At 47.0% G+C, this 17,244-nt stretch overlaps 1 protein-coding gene across 1 annotated transcript in view; it reads left to right on the forward strand.

The window, feature by feature from the left end:
• KCNH6 (potassium voltage-gated channel subfamily H member 6) overlaps positions 1 to 17,244 on the forward strand; it is a 534,004-nt gene that overhangs the window by 329,924 nt on the left and 186,836 nt on the right. The gene's annotated exons all lie outside the window — the stretch shown is intronic.

Here is a 17,244-nt window from a genome sequence, read left to right on the forward strand (position 1 = left end):
GGCGTTTGTGATGATAAACAAATCTCAAAACATTTAGTAAGTGCACTGGTCATCTGAAGTTCCCAGATCTCTCTGGGGCTGATCTCTCGGGAATAACATTTTTTCCCACACAATGTGCAAGCTTTTGAAGACATAAATCCAGCAGTTTCTGACTTGATTTAAAGTCATTTTAACAGTAATTAATTGGGCTAAATATTTCATACATCTTTTACTGAGTTGTTTTATTTTAATTTAACTGTTTGAAAACAGCTCTGCAATGAACTGCTAACTATAAACAGATTTAAAAGTTCCTGGTTTTTTTTATCAACAGGCTGCATGCAACTGCTACCTGCAAGCACCCTGCTCGAGCCACTGAGACGGGCTCACCGTTCAATTAGTTCATGCCACAGCAGATCAATTGACCTTGCTATCTTCATTGTTATGTTACCGCCAGGAAAACGAACAAAATATTTTCCTGAAGTTAGGTTGCCTGGCTACACTGGCTCCATTCCCGGACACGGAGACTTGTGTGGTTCAGAAGCCTCCATAAGGTCCGCAGAGAATGTATATGTATGTTTGTGCCAATGCTAAATGATTTCCCTTGTGTTTGTGTCATTCTAGGATGTAATAAAAGCCCCTCTTAGTTGAGTTTGTGCCTGCAGTTTAGGATTTTAGTTTAACAAGGTTCTTCAGTTAGCTTAAGGTTCTATTAGTTGTAAGTAAACCCTGCCAATAGGTATATGTCAAGTCTTGCCTATAAGTATGTGTGTTTATCTTTTAAGGTTTTTCTTAGGTTTAAGTTTAGAAATGTTGTTTTTGAAATTTGTGTCTGATGGCCAAAGCAGTGGCCAGAAAGGTTGATATTAAGGGACAAGGAAGTTAGTCCTGGAATTCAGTTTGGACCAACACCCAGGTCCATCCAACACCATCTTCACCAACAAAAGGGCCTTTTGACTAACAAAGGATGTCACCCTGTTTTGCTATTGGACCGTTTGAAGTTTTACTCTCAGGATCCAGAAGCTCATTGGACTGTTCACATCCTTACTTTCAGGATCCAAGAATTCATTGGATCATTTAAACTTATCAGATGGAAGGAGACCACCCCCTTCCTGGTCTTTTGCACTATGGGGGTGGGACTGCCCTACACCCCCTTTCTGGGTTACTGGGGAAATGTTTAAAAAGGGCTGTGTTTCGTTCTGTACTGGGCAGTCTGGCCTGGAAAGATCTTGAAATCACAATAAAGAACCTCTGCTCTGAAGGCAGCCTGCCTCTGCATCCAAAGCTGAAATCACTCTGAAATCGCTATCGCTCATTGCTGACAAAGCTGAAATCACTTTCTAGTTACCCCTGGCAGTGGGTAACAGTTACATGCTAATAGATGGACCCCACTCAACACATGTAAATTTAGCTTTCTAAGTGCACCCTTTACTTGTTAACAGACAATGGTTCTTTCCCCCACCCTGGACACTCCAACAGATATATATACTCCACTTGCTTTCTTACTATCAGATCCTCCGAAGATGCCAGCCACAGACACAGGCAAAACGTCAGGAGAGAATGCTGCTAGAACACGGCCATACAGCCCGGAAACCACACAGCACCCAAGTGATTCCGGCTGTGAAAGCCTTCAACAATACTTGTGTCAATATAGCTGTGGCGCAAGTATCTCCTACCTTCTGAGAGCACAGTCCCTGCCGGGCAGTCGAAGGATGGCCAGAGGTAAAGGGGCAGGGCCTGGCCCTCCCTGATGGTTCTGCACTTGGCCACTAGGGGTCAGGAGAGCTTCAGAAAACTGGGCACCAGTCCCTTCCATTCAGTGGTGCTGGAGAAGGCATACAGACGGGGCCTTGAAATGAAAACTATTCTAGCCATGAGAGGTTGTGTGGATATAGGTACAAAGTGGCTTTTTGGACAAAGTGGGTTATTGCAGGCAATAAAATAGAAGGACAAAGAGGTGGCGGAGGGGAATTGTCACCACCTCCGTTGAATACATTTTGCCTAAACTGGCTGTTGTATTGTCGAGGGCTTTCACGAGCAGATTCAACTGGTTGTGGTGGGTTTTCCGGGCTGCGTGGCCGTGGTCTGGTGGATCTTGTTCCTAACGTTTCGCCTGCACCTGTGGCTGGCATCGTCAGAGGTGCATCACAGAGGGAAGTCTGTTAACAGATGCAGGCGAAACGTTAGGAACAAGATCCACCAGACCACGGCCACACAGCCTGGAAAACCCACCACAACTGGCTGTTGTAGGTTTTCCAGGCTGTGTGGCCATGGGCTGGTAGTTTTTGCTCCTTATGTTTTACCCGCATCTATGGCTGGAATCTTCAGAGTCAGGTCACAGTGTTTCTCTCTGTGGTGCACTGTGGAGTGATTGTGTGGTGGGGATATGATTTTGTGGAGCGATTGTGTAGTGGGGACATGATTTTGTCCATCTCACAGGTGAGAGTGGGCAAGGCGCGTGTGCATGTGTCCAGGTGGAATTCATTTACCATTGCATTTGAATATGTCTGTTTTTCGGTCTTGGTCAGTGGTGGGATCCACAAATTTTAATAACAGGTTCCGATGGTGGTGGGATTCAAACAGTGGCGTCGCCGCACACACGCTCCTCCAGTCCCTATTGGGCAGGGAGGTTGCTTTAGTAACCCCTTCTCAGCACTCAGAAAAAATTAGTGACCACTTCTAGAGAAGCGGTGAGAACTGGTTGGATCCCACCTCTGGTCTTGGTGTGTTTTTTTGTGCTGGTAGCCAGGTTTTGTAGATTTCTCTTCTCTTTTTTTTTTGAAACTGTCCTGTTATTTCTGAATTTCAACAGCTTCCCTGTGTAGACAATCATAGTAGCTGTTGGAGCTGTTAGGAATTTCTGTCTTCAAACAAGATCCTGTGTCCGGCTTGGTTTAGAGCATGTTCAGTTACCACTGATTTCTCAACAGTGCCTTTCATGGTCAGAATGCTGCATTTTGTAGTATCTACGTATGCTTGTCCACAGCTGTATGGTATGTGATTCACTCCTGCAGAAATAAAGGGTTTCTCAGCCAGAATTTTTGTATTCTGTATGAAACGCTGTATTTTGATGGGTTTTAGTATTCTATGGCTTATGGAGCCTATATTATTTATTTTTAATTTGTAATTTATTATGTGCTCCATCCGTTTGTTGTCGTATTATGTTGTCCACCGCCCTTCGGGGGAGGGGCAGTATATAAAATCAATAATAAATAAATAAATAAAATAATCCTTTGCTCATCACAGCATTTGCAGTATTTTTCTGGTGGGTCTGAAGATTGTTTGAAGGTTATGTTTTTCCATCGGTTTCCCCACTCGGTTGGTTATGTTTTTCTGTAGGTTTTCCCATTTGATTGATGCATGGTAGAAACACGTTCTGTGCAGCGGGCTGAGCTTCCTCAGTCCTGTGCTTTTCCTCTCAGTTTTATGAATCTTCTGATTGTATTTGCGGAGTCGCTATTTGTTTGCAGTGCCCCGTCTGGATGATTCAGTTCATCAGTGAAAAGGTGAGGTTCGCAGATCCGTTTCTCATGGTCTATCAGAGTTTTGCTTATGCCCCCTTTTTTGTTGTAGGCGTTGATGGGAGTTCTTGTGTAAATATCAGTTTGTGTGGGTTGGTTTTCCAAAGACTCTGGCCCAATTGTTGGTTTGTTCTGAGGTTGAAAACAAACCAGAATTTCACCAGCGTGCCAATGAACAGTCAGGAATGGAATGGATCAGTTGGCACACTAAGCTCGGCCCTTCGAATTATTACAATAAACTCTAAATTTATCATCAACTTTTATATGTGTGAGTGATTCATTTATCTATACAATGTGTGCTATAAACCCATTTACACATCCAATTACAGAATACATAAATCACACAAGCATCTACAATCCGTAACTTATGCTCTATTAAGTGCAAATAAATGTTTATAAATATAAAGTGCCAGTGCCGAAGAATGGAATGATTGGGACCAAGACCATAAGAAGATTCCAGTTTAATGTATTGTCGAAGGCTTTCACGGCCGGAATCACTGGGGTGCTGTGTGGTTTCCGGGCTGTATGGCCGTGTTCTAGCAGCATTCTCTCCTGACGTTTCGCCTGCATCTGTGGCTGGCATCTTCAGAGGATCCTACTATCACAGGGGTAGGGAACCTGCGGCTCTCCAGATGTTCAGGAACTACAATTCCCATCAGCCCCTGTCAGCATGGCCAATTGGCCATGCAGGTGAAACGTCAGGAGAGAATGCTGCTAGAACACGGCCATACAGCCCGGAATCCACACAACACCCCAGATTCCAGTTTGTTCTACCATATTCACCAACCCGGCGCACTTCGTGGAAGCTTGCGTCTCTTGCAATGGTGTTGGCAGTGTTCCGTTGTTAATGTCCCAAAGTTATTGTCCATTCATAATTCCACAAAAAAATTGTTTTTTTGTTAGATTCCCATGCACGGGACTTCCAATGCGAGTTGCACCTTCCCGTATCAAACATCCATATAGAAATGGTATGTGGGGAATGAGAATCATAAATCGCACCACGTGTCTGAATGCGTTTTCGAAAAATTCTTCCTCAGTATACTGATTCTCAATTATTTGTTTTTTATCCTGGGGTTATCATTTTAGTATAACTCCTGCACACCCCTAGGTTCAGAAATGGCAGTTTTGCCCCTATTTGGCCAGTTTGAGTGTGTAGGAATAGCAGCTTCTTGTCCGTGGCATGGATTAAGAACATAAGAACGAGCCTGCTGGATCAGACCAGAGTCCACTAGTCCAGCACTCTGCTACTTGCAGTGGCCCACCAGGTGCCTTTGGGAGCTCACAGGCAGGATGTGAAAGCAAGGGCCTTCTGCTGCTGCTGCAGTTTTATTATCAACTCCTTTCCTAATTATCCCCAGCATAGAGTTTGCCTTTTTCACAGCTGCCATGCATTGAGTTGACATTCCCATGGAACTATCAACTAAGACGCCCAAATCCCTTTCCTGGTCTGTGACTGATAGCACTGACCCTTGTAGCGTGTATGTGAAGTTTGGATTTTTTGCCCCTATGTGCATCATTTTGCATTTTGCTACATTGAACGGCAGTTGCCATTTCTTAGCCCACTCACCTAATTTATCAAGGTCCGCTTGGAGCTCGTCGCAATCCTTTGTGGTTCTCACCACCCTACATAATTTGGTATCATCTGCAAACTTGGCCACCACACTACCCACCCCTACTTCCAGGTAATGTATGAATAGGTTAAAGAGCACCAGTCCCAAAACGGATCCTTGGGGGACACCACTCCCTACATCTCTCCATTGTGAGAACTTCCCATTTACACCCACCCTTTGCTTCCTGTTCCTCAACCAGTTTTGAATCCATAGGAGGACTTCCCCTCTTATTCCTTCATTGCTGAGTTTTCTCAGCAGACTCTGGTGAGGAACTTTGTCAAAAGCCTTTTGGAAATCCAAGTAAACAATGTCCACTGGTTCCCCCTTATCCACATGCCTGTTTACACCCTCAAAGAACTCTAGTAAGTTTGTAAGGGAGGACTTGCCTCTGCAAAAGCCATGCTAACTCTTCCTCAGCAGGTCTTGCTTTTCTACATGTTTTATAATTTTATCTTTAATGATAGATTCTACTAATTTACCAGGAACAGATGTCAAACTGACTGGCCTGTAATTTCCTGGGTCCCCCCTAGACCCTTTCTTAAAGATTGGTGTGTGTGACATTGGCCATCTTCCAGTCTTCAGGGATGGAGGCTGATTTCAGGGATAAGTTGCATTCTCTCCTGTAAGAGCATGCTCTCAGGGGTCTGCAAGAGTTTTGCTGATTCAAATGTGGGGGATTGGCCATGCTGGCAGGGGCTGATGGGAATTGTAGTCCATGAACAACTGGAGAGCTGCAGGTTGCAGACCCGTGCTAGGTGCTCATAGAAATGGTTCACCTGTGGGGATTTAAAGGTCCCTTTTGTGAGGAATGTTGGAATGGTTCTGGTGTCCCTGCAGGATCGATGAAAGGTTAAAGAACAGAATAGATATGCTTTCTTGTTCCAGAGTCTTTCCAGTTTCCAGGTCTGCCAGAATGTTTCCTCCTTGTAGAGGCGTTCAGTGTAAGGTCCAAGGCTTTCACAGCTGGTATCAACTGGCTAAAGCGAGATTTCTCCCTCCTTCAATTTATACTGGCAGAGTCCATTTGCATCTCCATTGATTTACTTCCATTAGCTGGAAATCAGCTTACAACTCACTAATTTGTTCCTGGTCTCAGACTAGTACAGGTGGGTCTTGCTTTCTTATCCTGCAAGGTCAGCCAAGTACAGTGAAATGTACGAGAAAATTGTGGGGTGAAGAGCCGTGCTCCACAAGAAGTGCTAAAGCCAGGCTCCGAAAACTTCAGCGTGAAATGGAGCAGGTGCCAGGAAAAGTGTGCGGATATTTATTTCAAACAAAACCTTTAAAAGGAAGTCAACAGGAAATGGCTGATGCTCGAATCCTATAGTTGTGCCCTGTATGCATTTCTTTCATGATGCTGTGGAAGCTGTGCTAGATTAATGTTTTTCAAGAACCCGCACAGAGTCTAACTCAAGAACAGTGTGCGCCCCATAGCAGAAGATTGCCTCTGCGGCCAGTAGCGGAGCTACAAGGGGATGGGGGGGTGAGCCATGCACCTGGCGCATGCCTGTGCCTGGGAGTGTAGAAAATCGCCCCCAGGCCACTCCCCCCGCCTCCCCATGGTGCCCCTTGCGACACACCCCCCCCCTTCACACACTTATCTTAGTTCCTTTCCTTTTTCTATAACTTCTTCAGGCTGAAAAAAAGGCCTGTTCACAGTACAGGCTAAAAACAGTCTGAGGAACTACAGTTCCCAGGAGACCTTTGGGCTCACAATTTTTAAGCCTGAACTGCAAATTAAGCCATTTTTAAGCCTGAACTGAGAATAGGCCTTTTTTTCAGCGTGAGGGGGTGGAAAATATAGACTGCACACTGGGCACAGTTTGGCCCAACTACGCTTCTGTCTGCAGCCCACAGAGACTGGCATACATGGAGCTGATGTATATGTTTCGTAGAATAAACATGCATATCTCCAAAGCTTTTTTTGGGGGGGGGGGGGGTTTCAGCAATTAACTGTTCTTTTTAATTTGGGGTGGGTGGAATAAGACTGGAGAGGTAAACTCTTCATTACAGTCTAGTCACGTGGGACTTGGCCCCCTGGGTAAATCCCTAATCTCTGTTAGGACGGAGGTGCCTTTGGGGACTGCTTTGCCAGATCTCTAAAAGAAAGGGGCACACGAGCATCCTGAGTACAGCTGGGAGTTCTGGCACTGCATGTCCATACATTTCACATTGTATGGAAGGCACATAAACAGCACTGAGGACAAGGAACGCTGTGGGAACCACACCTATTGACCAGGGGTCTAAAGGTGAAACATTGAGACTCTTTGGAGAAGTGGCGATGAGGTGGGCCCCGCAGTTCAAAAGTTCAAAGAAAGAAGTCAGTCTGACAACAAGAGGGGAAGTGCCCTTTATGGCCATCCCGATAAACAGCAGCGGTAGCCACCTGGTTACTAAGTGATTAGAACTTCTGCAGCAATAACGCTTATCAGCAGTCAAGGCCAAGGAACCAACAGTATTTTCTAATCCTCTCTTTAATAGGAAATAATGTACTTTGTCTCATTTTGTGTACTATTAAAAAGCTGACTGTGTCTTAAACCTGCCATGTGCTTCGATAACGATCAGCTCCGCTTCTTGCAGAACATCCGAAGTTCAAGAGAGCAGAAAGGTTTAAGGGGAAACATGGAACAATGGGCATGAGACTATGTTGCATCCCGATACACACACATGAGAACTACTGTGTTGGCCATCACATATAGCAAGGGAAAATATAAGGTCAGTGTAGTCTGGGAAAGGCTCCGCTGACTCAAGAGCCACAACTGCAGAGACAGAACTGCGTATGAAAGAAGCACATTTAGAGAGGCAGTAACGGGGATAAAATAAGGGACATAGATGAGATACAACAGTAGGACAAGAGCTAATACTTACTTGCTAATACTTCATCGTTTGCAGGCAGTCAGCTGCCATTTCCCATTGAACCCACGATGGGAGCAGAGTGAGGCATTCCAGTTTTGTGTTTAATATTGGAGTCAGGAAGGTTCAATAACCGGAATAACAGGGTTTCTCAGAGAAACAACAGAAGAAGAAGAAGAAGAAGAAGAAGAAGAAGAAGAAGAAGAAGAAGATGATGATGAAGAAGATGAAGAAGATGAAGAAGATGAAGAAGATGAAGAAGATGAAGATGATAACATAAGAACAAGCCAGCTGGATCAGACCAGAGTCCATCTAGTCCAGCTCTCTGCTACTCACAGTGGCCCACCAGGTGCCTTTGGGAGCTCACAAGCAGGATGTGAAAGCAATGGCCTTCTGTGGCTGTTGCTCCCGAACACCTGGACTGTTAAGGCATTTGCAATCTCAGATCAAAGAGGATCAAGATTGATGATGATCAGTGAGAAAAAGCCACAATAGCTGAAATGTTGAAGTTGGATTTATATCCCCCCTTTCTCTCCTGTAGGAGACTCAAAGGGACTGACAATCTCCTTTCCCTTCCCCCCCTCACAACAAACACCCTGTGAGGTGGGTGGGGGTGAAGAGAGCTCAGAAGAACTGTGACTAGCCCAAGGTCACCAACTTTTGGTGACCAACTTAGGGTCAACTTGTTTTCTCCAAACACTTTCCTGTAATTTTCCCAATGGGAAAATCCTCTCTTTAATAGGAAAATGGGAATATTAGAAAATGTGGGTGGGAACCGGAAAAAGAGTCCTGCAGTCCAAACTCTGCTCACAAACTCAGTTCGATCCCGATGAAAGTTGGTTTCAGGAAGCTGGCTCAGGGTTGACTCAGCCTTCCATTTTTTTTGAGGGCAGTAAATTGAGTGCCCAGCTTTTTATATGCCTAATAAAGGTATTTGTTCATTTGAGCTTGGTTGGAGTCAAGTGTAGATGACTGAGGAAGGCAATGCCAAACAATCTGTACGCATCGTCTGCCTAGGATATGTGGTCATGTGATATCACCCCATGCATCAGTAATGGCCGAGAGCTTATCTTTCTGAGAAAACCCCTTCCTGTTCTATTTAATAGGAGCTGGATGTTAGAGTCATCTACCGCGAAGCCCACCGTGCCACACGCATGGTCATACAGCAGTCATTTGGACAGCTCATGATGTGATTCCGCTATTGGCATCCATTGGACCATTGGCTGAACTTTCCACCCCATGTGCCATGCTCCCCATCATTGCCGTGCATCAGCGCCTGCCCCTCCTTGTTGCCGACTCCCTGAAAGAGTCTTGGGGCAGCTCCAGGGGGGACGTAGCCAAGCCAAGGAACCGCCATTGGGACAGGACTTCCAGGGTGACCTGACCTGGGATTGGGTGCAGAAGTCTTGTGGTGCCAGATAGGCCATTTGATGGATCACCACAGCACTAAGGCAGAGCCCCGCCCTCACAGAAGGAGAGCTGTTTGGGGCTGCTCACCATTAGGTGGTAGGCATTTCCCTTGGGTTCATTTACCTTTGACCAGAATAAAAGGACTCCCCTGAAGAAGTGAGGGGATAACAACATCTTCCAGACTTAGAACTACAACTTGTGAGAGTTGGGCTTCCCCCACCCCCATGCAGTCGACAGCTGTCAGAGGGGGGGTGTCCTCTTGCATAACAAGAATCCAGAGACTCCAGGCAAGGGGGATGTCAGGACTACAACTCCCAGCATGCACCGGCTCCCGCCTTTTTCCAACAAGAGCAGGAAAACAAACTGAGAAGTTCTTGTTGAAAAAAGGCGGGAGCTGGTGCATGCTGGGAGTTGTAGTCCTGACATCCCTCTCCCTCTAAGGCCCCCCTCCACCTGGCCTGTCCGGATGGGCACGTGAAACACCTAGACAAGGTGCGGGGCCGACACATGATGGCTGCCCACCCACTCAAGGGGATTTTCACCTCGGAACCGGTGTTGGTGCATGCAGACCCCAGCAAACCCAGCAAGAGCGGGAAAACAAATGTCGACACTTCAGACATTGCTTTGGGGGCTGCTTTACTTCAACGAGGGGAGGACGGGAAGCTACATGCTTGTGCACACTTGTCCCGTAAGTTTTCCGGCCTGGGACTGAATTGGACGATGGGTGATGAGGAAACCTGCACCATCCGCAGGGCATTGGCGAACTGGAGACATTGGTTGGAGGGGGCCCAGCACCCCTTCGTAGTGTGGACTGACCATAAGATCCTGGCCTACCTCAAAACACCCAGCAAGCTCACTGCCAAACAACTCTGGTGGGCTGACTTCTTTGCCAGGTTTAATTTCGCCCTTAACTTCTTCCCAGGGAGGAGCAACTGTCTGGCGGAAACCATATCCCGGCTCCCGGACTCCGTGCTGGCCGAGTTGTGCCCCATCAGCATGGTCTTCTCCCCCACCCACCTCTGCCTCCAGGTGGTTACTCGTAGCCTGGCTCAGCAGCCCGGCACCACCTCTGAATCCCCGCCCACTCTGCTGCTTCTGGAGGTGGAACTTCGTGGCCTCGCGTCTTCCATACCCAAAGGGGAGCGAGAGGTGGGCAAACTCTTGGAGTGGGGGGGGCTCTGGTGGAGAGGGGACAAGGTGTACGTTCCGGTCAGCCTGCGCGCCAAGGTGCTGGCGGGTTGTCACGATGTCAAGTCGGCGGGCCACTGCGGCTTCGTCAAGACTTTACATTTATATTATAAAGAACATATAATTACTGTCATTAGGCAGTAGCACACAGACAACACATGGTTAGCTAAAGGCTGAGGTCTAAGACATCTTGTCTAATGTAAGTTCATAGAGCAAAACATGAATATATATATTGCTGATGCCATGTAATATGTAATTATGAAAAGTGTCATTTTTGATACTAAGAATAATGTTATATGATATGTTATTATTTTTAGATTACAGCCGGTTGGCTTAATTAAGTTGTATTAAACTAACATGTTCCTGAAGAAGATGGACAATTGAAAACGCAAATACGCGATTGCGTTTGAATGAATTGAACTATTGAATTATTCACTGAAGCAGAGCAGCCTACAGACAGTGACGCTTGACTTTCGCAACAGCGGAGCAGCCCTCAAACTCTTTGGCAAGATATTGCTGGCACCGCACTTTGTTATGGACTTTTGCGGTTTGCTTTCTGCTGTTTCAGATATATAGCACTGAATAAGGAATTTAGCTTCTTATGAACCATACCTCTTTATGTTTAGGATCTGTGATGCATTTCAGCACATTGTTATGTAAAATTGTATTACAGTTTAAGAACTTATGTCAATAAGATACATTTGAGTTTTGAGACTATAGTAGACTATTTATTTGACTATAATTGTTGATGTTTTCACTACCAGCCAGCCGGTGTGCTGCGCTATTTCCTGGGTTATCAGTTTCACGCCGCACACCTGTTTGTGTTTATTTTTTAAGACTTTACATTTAATCAGGTGGCAGTTCTGGTGGCCCTCTCTTCAAGGATGTGGCGAGTTATGTCGCTGGCTGCCCCATGTGTGCCTCGGCCAAGCATGTCCCGGGTCACCAGCCCAGTCTGTTGCAACCTCTGCCTAGTCCCAATGCCCCTTGGGAGTCCATCTCTATGGACTTTATTACGGAGTTGCCCACGAGTAGGGGGAAATGGTGGTTTGGGTGGTACTGGATTTGTTCTCCAAGCAGGCCCACTTCATCCCCCATGAGTGGGTCCCCACTGCTCAGAAATTTGCCCAGCTCTTCTTGAAGCACGTGTATAGACTCCATGGGACACCCTGGAAAGTCATCTCGGATCAGGGCTTACAGTTCGTCTCCAAGTTCTGGCGGGAATTTATGAAGCTACTGGGGTTGAACTGGGGTTGTCTTCCGCCTACCATGTGGCCACAGATGGGCAAACAGAGAAGGTGAATGGGATTCTGGAACAATACCTGCGGTGCTACGTTAACCAACACAACGATAATTGAGCTGACCTACTCCCCTTTGCTGAATTCGCATACAACAACGCTGTCCATACTAGTACCGGGCAGAGTCCCTTCTGGGTGGTGTATGACCATGACAATAACCCGCTTATCCTAGAGGGCACTATCCTGGATGGGCCGGCTGATCTGCAGGAGTGGATTGTGTCTCTGCGCGACACCTGGCAGATTGTACAGGACTCGCTAGCTAAAGCTAAGGCGGATTACAAATGTTTCCCAGACTGCAAACGGCGACCAGTCGTTTATGCGGTGGGCGATCGGGCGTATCTTTCACCAAAAACGTACGGGAGCTCCTGGGGACTAGGAAACTGGGTGCCAAGTTTATTGGGCCCTTTCACGTCTCCCATGTGGTCAATCCGGTAGCTGTGGAACTTGAACTTCCGAAAAACTTTAAATACATTCTCCCTGTCTTTCATGTTGGCCTGTTAAAGAAAGCCGCCCCTCCGGACACTTGGCACCCTGACCTCCCCCTGGCAGAGCTGTACAAGGTGAATGGCAAGTTGCACCAGGAAATTAGCGACATCATTGATTCCCGGTTGCACAGAGGTCAGCTACAGTACTTGGTCGAGTGGAAGGACCTCCCCTTTGGGTTCAACGAGTGGGTGGGCAGCCTTCATGTGTTAGCCCCATACCTTGTCCGGGTTTCATCGTGCCCATCCAGACAGGCCAGGTGGAGGGGGGCCTTGGAGGGAGTGGGATGTCAGGACTACAACTCCCAGCATGCACCGGCTCCCGCCTTTTTCCAACAAGAGCGGGAAAACAAACTGAGAAGCTACATCCCACCGGAGCTTCACAGCCAATGAGAGGCCAGAGATTGGGTGGGGGGAGAAAGCTGATTGGTTGTTGTTGAGTTCAGAAATAAAATAAATACTGGAACTGAGGACACGAATCCTCAGTTCCAGCACCCTGTATTTAGGGCGGCGCAAATCAATAAAGTTCTTTTCTTTAAGTTAACTGCGTTTGAGTGTGTTCAGCCTTAGAGGGGTTGGACATGAGAATGGACCATCGGATCAGACGGTTGTTCCTATACACACGCAGGCCACTGGCATAATGCCCATTGGGCAAGGTGGGCAGCTGCCCAGGGCATCATTTTGTGGGGGGCATCAAAATGCTGGGTTCGTTTTTGGGTATTTTAGTGGTTTTTCATTTGTGGCCTGCAGGGGGCGCAGTTTTTAGGCTAGCGGCACCAAAATTTCAGCGTATCATCAGGAGACTGTCCTTATGCTACCCCCCAAGTTTGGTGAGGTTTGGTTCAGGGAGTCCAAAGTTATGGACTCCCAAAGGGGGTGCCCCATCCCCCATTGTTTCCAATGGGAGCTAATAGGAGATGGGGGCTACAGTTTTGAGGGTCCATAACTTTGGCCCCCCTGAACCAAACTGCACCAAACTTGGGGGGTATCATTAGGGCAGTCTCCTGATGAGCCCCTGAAAGTTTTGAGACTGTGCCTTCAGCAATGTGCCCCTCCCACAGCCTGCAACCCCCATTGACAGCAAACTCAATGCAGAACAAAGATTCTTGGGCAAATTTCTAAGATTTCCTGCAGGGGGTGCATTTTTGGATGTATCGGCACCAAAATTTCAGGGTATCATCTGGAGATGATGGCACCTCCCAAGTTTGGTGCAGTTTGGTTCAAGGGGGCCAGAGTTATGGACCCTCAAAACTGTAGCCTCCATCTGAAATATTGGTGCTGATATGTCTAAAAATGCACCCCCTGCAGGCACCAATGTCCTGGTGCAAAAAAAATTTGGTCTTGGTGGAGTGGCCGCCCATGGGGGGGGGGCGGGCATCCAACTCAGGTTTTGCCCAGGGCTACAGTTTGCCCAGGGCTGCCTCGTTACGCCCCTGACGCAGGCCCTGAAGGAGGAGGGTTTCCAAGCTTGAATCACATTCTGAACCTTGAGAGGGGGGTGCTCTGATGGGAGCACCTCAGAAATTATGATAATAGGGCCCTATGGACTGCTCCACAGTTTTTTGTCCAGAGTAACTTTGCATTGACAAAAGGAGGCATTACCGAGCTGAAAGGGAGCCGACTAACGCTAACGCCATCTGCAAGCATATTCCCTTGGGTGCCAGCACAAGGCCCTGCACCCTCATGCATGGCTGCACCAGCACCCCTCCAAGGTGCTCCTGCACAGGCATAAGTGTCATTTACACCAGTGGGTCACACCCCACTTCCTCAGCACTTTTGCTGTGCCCTTGCGGATTTGTGCGGTTGAACAGGGGGAGGCTGGCACAATAAACTGTGATTTGATAAGCCACAAGTGTTGTTCTGTTTCTCAGACATAGCAGAACCTACTTATATGATGATAAGGAGATACGGTTATTTGGCACCAGGCAGAAAGGAAGTCCCTTTTCAGCTGTGACCCTGAAAACAGGAAGTTGGGGTGGCTGATGCTATTGCTCGGCATCTGACTGCCCAGCAACACCCTTGCCTTCACAGGTTTATAAGGCAGGAGAAGAGACTACAAGGTTAAAGAGAAGTGATTGGGATAAAAACTAAAATTGCAAATTATCTGCAAGGGAATGAAGACTCTTTCTGATGATCTCTGCAAGATAGTTCGAGAATGAGTTCCACCTTGTCTTGAATTTACCAGCAAGGCACCCTCTGACCATAAGAGCAGTAGAACATGGACTTACTCATCAGTAAGGCTCAATGCCCTCGTCACAAATTCCTCTGGAGCCTGGGAGAGGTCAGATGGGGCCCAGATCTGCCTTGACTGTTGGCTTAGTCATAGCCAGCTGGTCTGGTCCAAACAGCAGAGATGGCAGCCAAGGCAGCAGCTGGACTCAGAAGAACGGCCAGGCTGGGGTGTAATGAGAGTAGAGCAAAGGAGGGCTCTTGCCTTGGGCACCCATCGTCTGCTGCCCCATACAAAGTGTCTGGTTGCTTTAAAATTAAGTTGAACTTACTCTTAGGCAAGCAGAGCTGCAGCCTAGGAGGAGACTGGAGGTGGGGACAGGCCAGGGAGGGCGCCGTTTCCCCTGCCTTGTCCTCGCCCTCAGTCTCCTCCCTGCCGCAGCTCACCTGGAAGTCAACTAATTTTAATTTTAAAGCAACTACAGGCTTTCTCTCTCTTCCCACCTTTCTATCTTTCCCTCCTGTTCTCTCTTCCTACCCACATTGTTCTCAGCGTGGAGGATACTACTGAGTAGTAGTGTGAAAACAAGAACTTGGGCCGTGGTGGGATCCAAAAATTTTAGTAACAGGTTCCCATGGTGGTGGGATTCAAACAGTGGCGTAGCGCCAATGGGGCTGGGCGGGGCATGATGGGGCCTGGCCGGGCATTCCGGGGGCGGGGTATTAATAATTTCTCTGTTACTGTAAAAAAACTCTTACTGTAAAAAAAAGTTCCTAATTTCCAGCTGGTCTCTTTCTGTCCATAATTTAAACTCATTATAGCAAGTCCTATCGTCTACTGCCAGCAGAAACAACTACTTCTCCTCTAATTGACTGCCTGTCAGATACTTAATACTTTAAAATACTTAATTTTGTTTTTGTAGAAATCAAAAGAAGGATACTTTCCTTAAACAAGGAACTTTACCATATTTCTAAAACATGTTTTTAAAACAGCCCCACAGGGAGAATTATGCCGTTTTCGACCTTCGCTAACCAGCCACATAGGAAACAACAGGACTTTATGATTTTTGGACCTAATGGAATTTCTAACAGAAAAGCAGACCCAATTAGTAACCCTCTCTCGGCACACACAAATAATTAGTAACCCACTCTCGGGAACTGGTGAGAACCTGCTGGATCCCACCTCTGAACTTGGGGTATGGGTGGACAGTGACAAAAAAGGCTAATGTGATCTTAGTGTGTGTGGAGAAATGGCTCCTTCCCCCCCCCTTTTTTCCTCCCTCCCCTTCTCCAACTAGGTACCATAGATTTGGAGCACTTAGAAATTCCAGATGAACATCAGGAAGAGCCACCTGACCTAGGGGGAAAAGATATCTTAGAGGGTGAACTCTGGGATCTGATAAGTTGCTGGGAGGAGAGGGGCGAGGCCCCTTCTCTGTCTCCTTCTGCTGGACCACTGAAGGAAGAAGACCTCTTGCCAGGGCTGGGAAGGGAGCAGCCATTTTGGACTACGTGCTCATCCAGGGAGCTCACTCAGGCCCCTTCCGAACAGGCAAAATAATGCATTTTCAAACCACTTTCACAACTGTTTGCAAGTGGATTTTGCTATTCTGCACAGCTTCAAAGAGCACTGAAAGCAGTTTGAAAGTGCATTATTCTGCATGTGCGGAATGAGCCTCAGCCTGCCAGGTAATTAGAACTCTTTAAGAATTGCCACCTTCTAGGCTTTGCATGCCTACCTTATTTTCAACGACTGCTAGGGTATGTTTAGGGAGAGGAACAGAGGATTTGCATTTATATCTCCTTTGTTTTGGAAACCCCTGCTCAGTCTGGTACAGTGCTAAAAATATACTTGTAGCCATTTTAATTCTAATAAATACTTTTAAGCCTTAGATGTGGACAACAGTTTTTTCTGTGCCATGAATGCCCCACAGTCTTGGACGCGCTATCTAAATTGGAGGGGGGAAGAAGGCAAGCAGCTTTTCCTCTGGGACCCCCAATCTGCCCCTGGGAACCCAGGAGAGGGGAACCAATGGAAACTGCGGCAGAGGCCTCCCGGTTGGAAAGGAAGTTGGAGGATCCTGGTCTTCCCCAGCGGGCAGTCCTCAAATGGTCAGGTGGTTGTAGTGATTTAACCAGAGAGAAAGCAAGCCCTCCTGAGGACATTGTGAACAGATCATTGGTGCAATCCAGTAGAGCCGTGGTGGTGAACCTTTGGCACTCCAGATGTTATGGACTACAATTCCCATCAGCCCCTGCCAGCATGGCCAATTGGCCATGCTGGCAGGGGCTGATGGGAATTGTAGTCCATAACATCTGGAGTGCCAAAGGTTCGCCACCACTGCAGTAGAGTGTTCTGGTCACCAGAAGATGATGGTGGCAAGGAAGGCAAGCTAGATGTTTTTAAATCACATTTATTTCAAATATCAAATCATACCTGAGCAAGATTGCTGCTTTAACATGCTTGAGGCCAGGACTGGTGCCATGGTCACAGTGGCCCCCAAGGGGCTTTCATAGATTCTGGTGGCCAACTACATTGGTCCAAAAGCAGATAAAGTTATGACTTTTAAATGGCATGAAGTAGGTTCATTTAAAAGGATGCAATATTCCAGGTTTCACAGAAGTAGCTGATAAAAAGTTCTGAGAAACCAGAAACCTCTTTTGGAATCTGTACTTTCCAGTTTACTTTAAATAAATATATGTACACTCAAGCAAAGTACAAAGATAAACTTGCATG

This window comes from Sphaerodactylus townsendi, linkage group LG15 (assembly GCF_021028975.2).
Source record: "Sphaerodactylus townsendi isolate TG3544 linkage group LG15, MPM_Stown_v2.3, whole genome shotgun sequence".
NCBI classification, from domain to species: domain Eukaryota; kingdom Metazoa; phylum Chordata; class Lepidosauria; order Squamata; family Sphaerodactylidae; genus Sphaerodactylus; species Sphaerodactylus townsendi.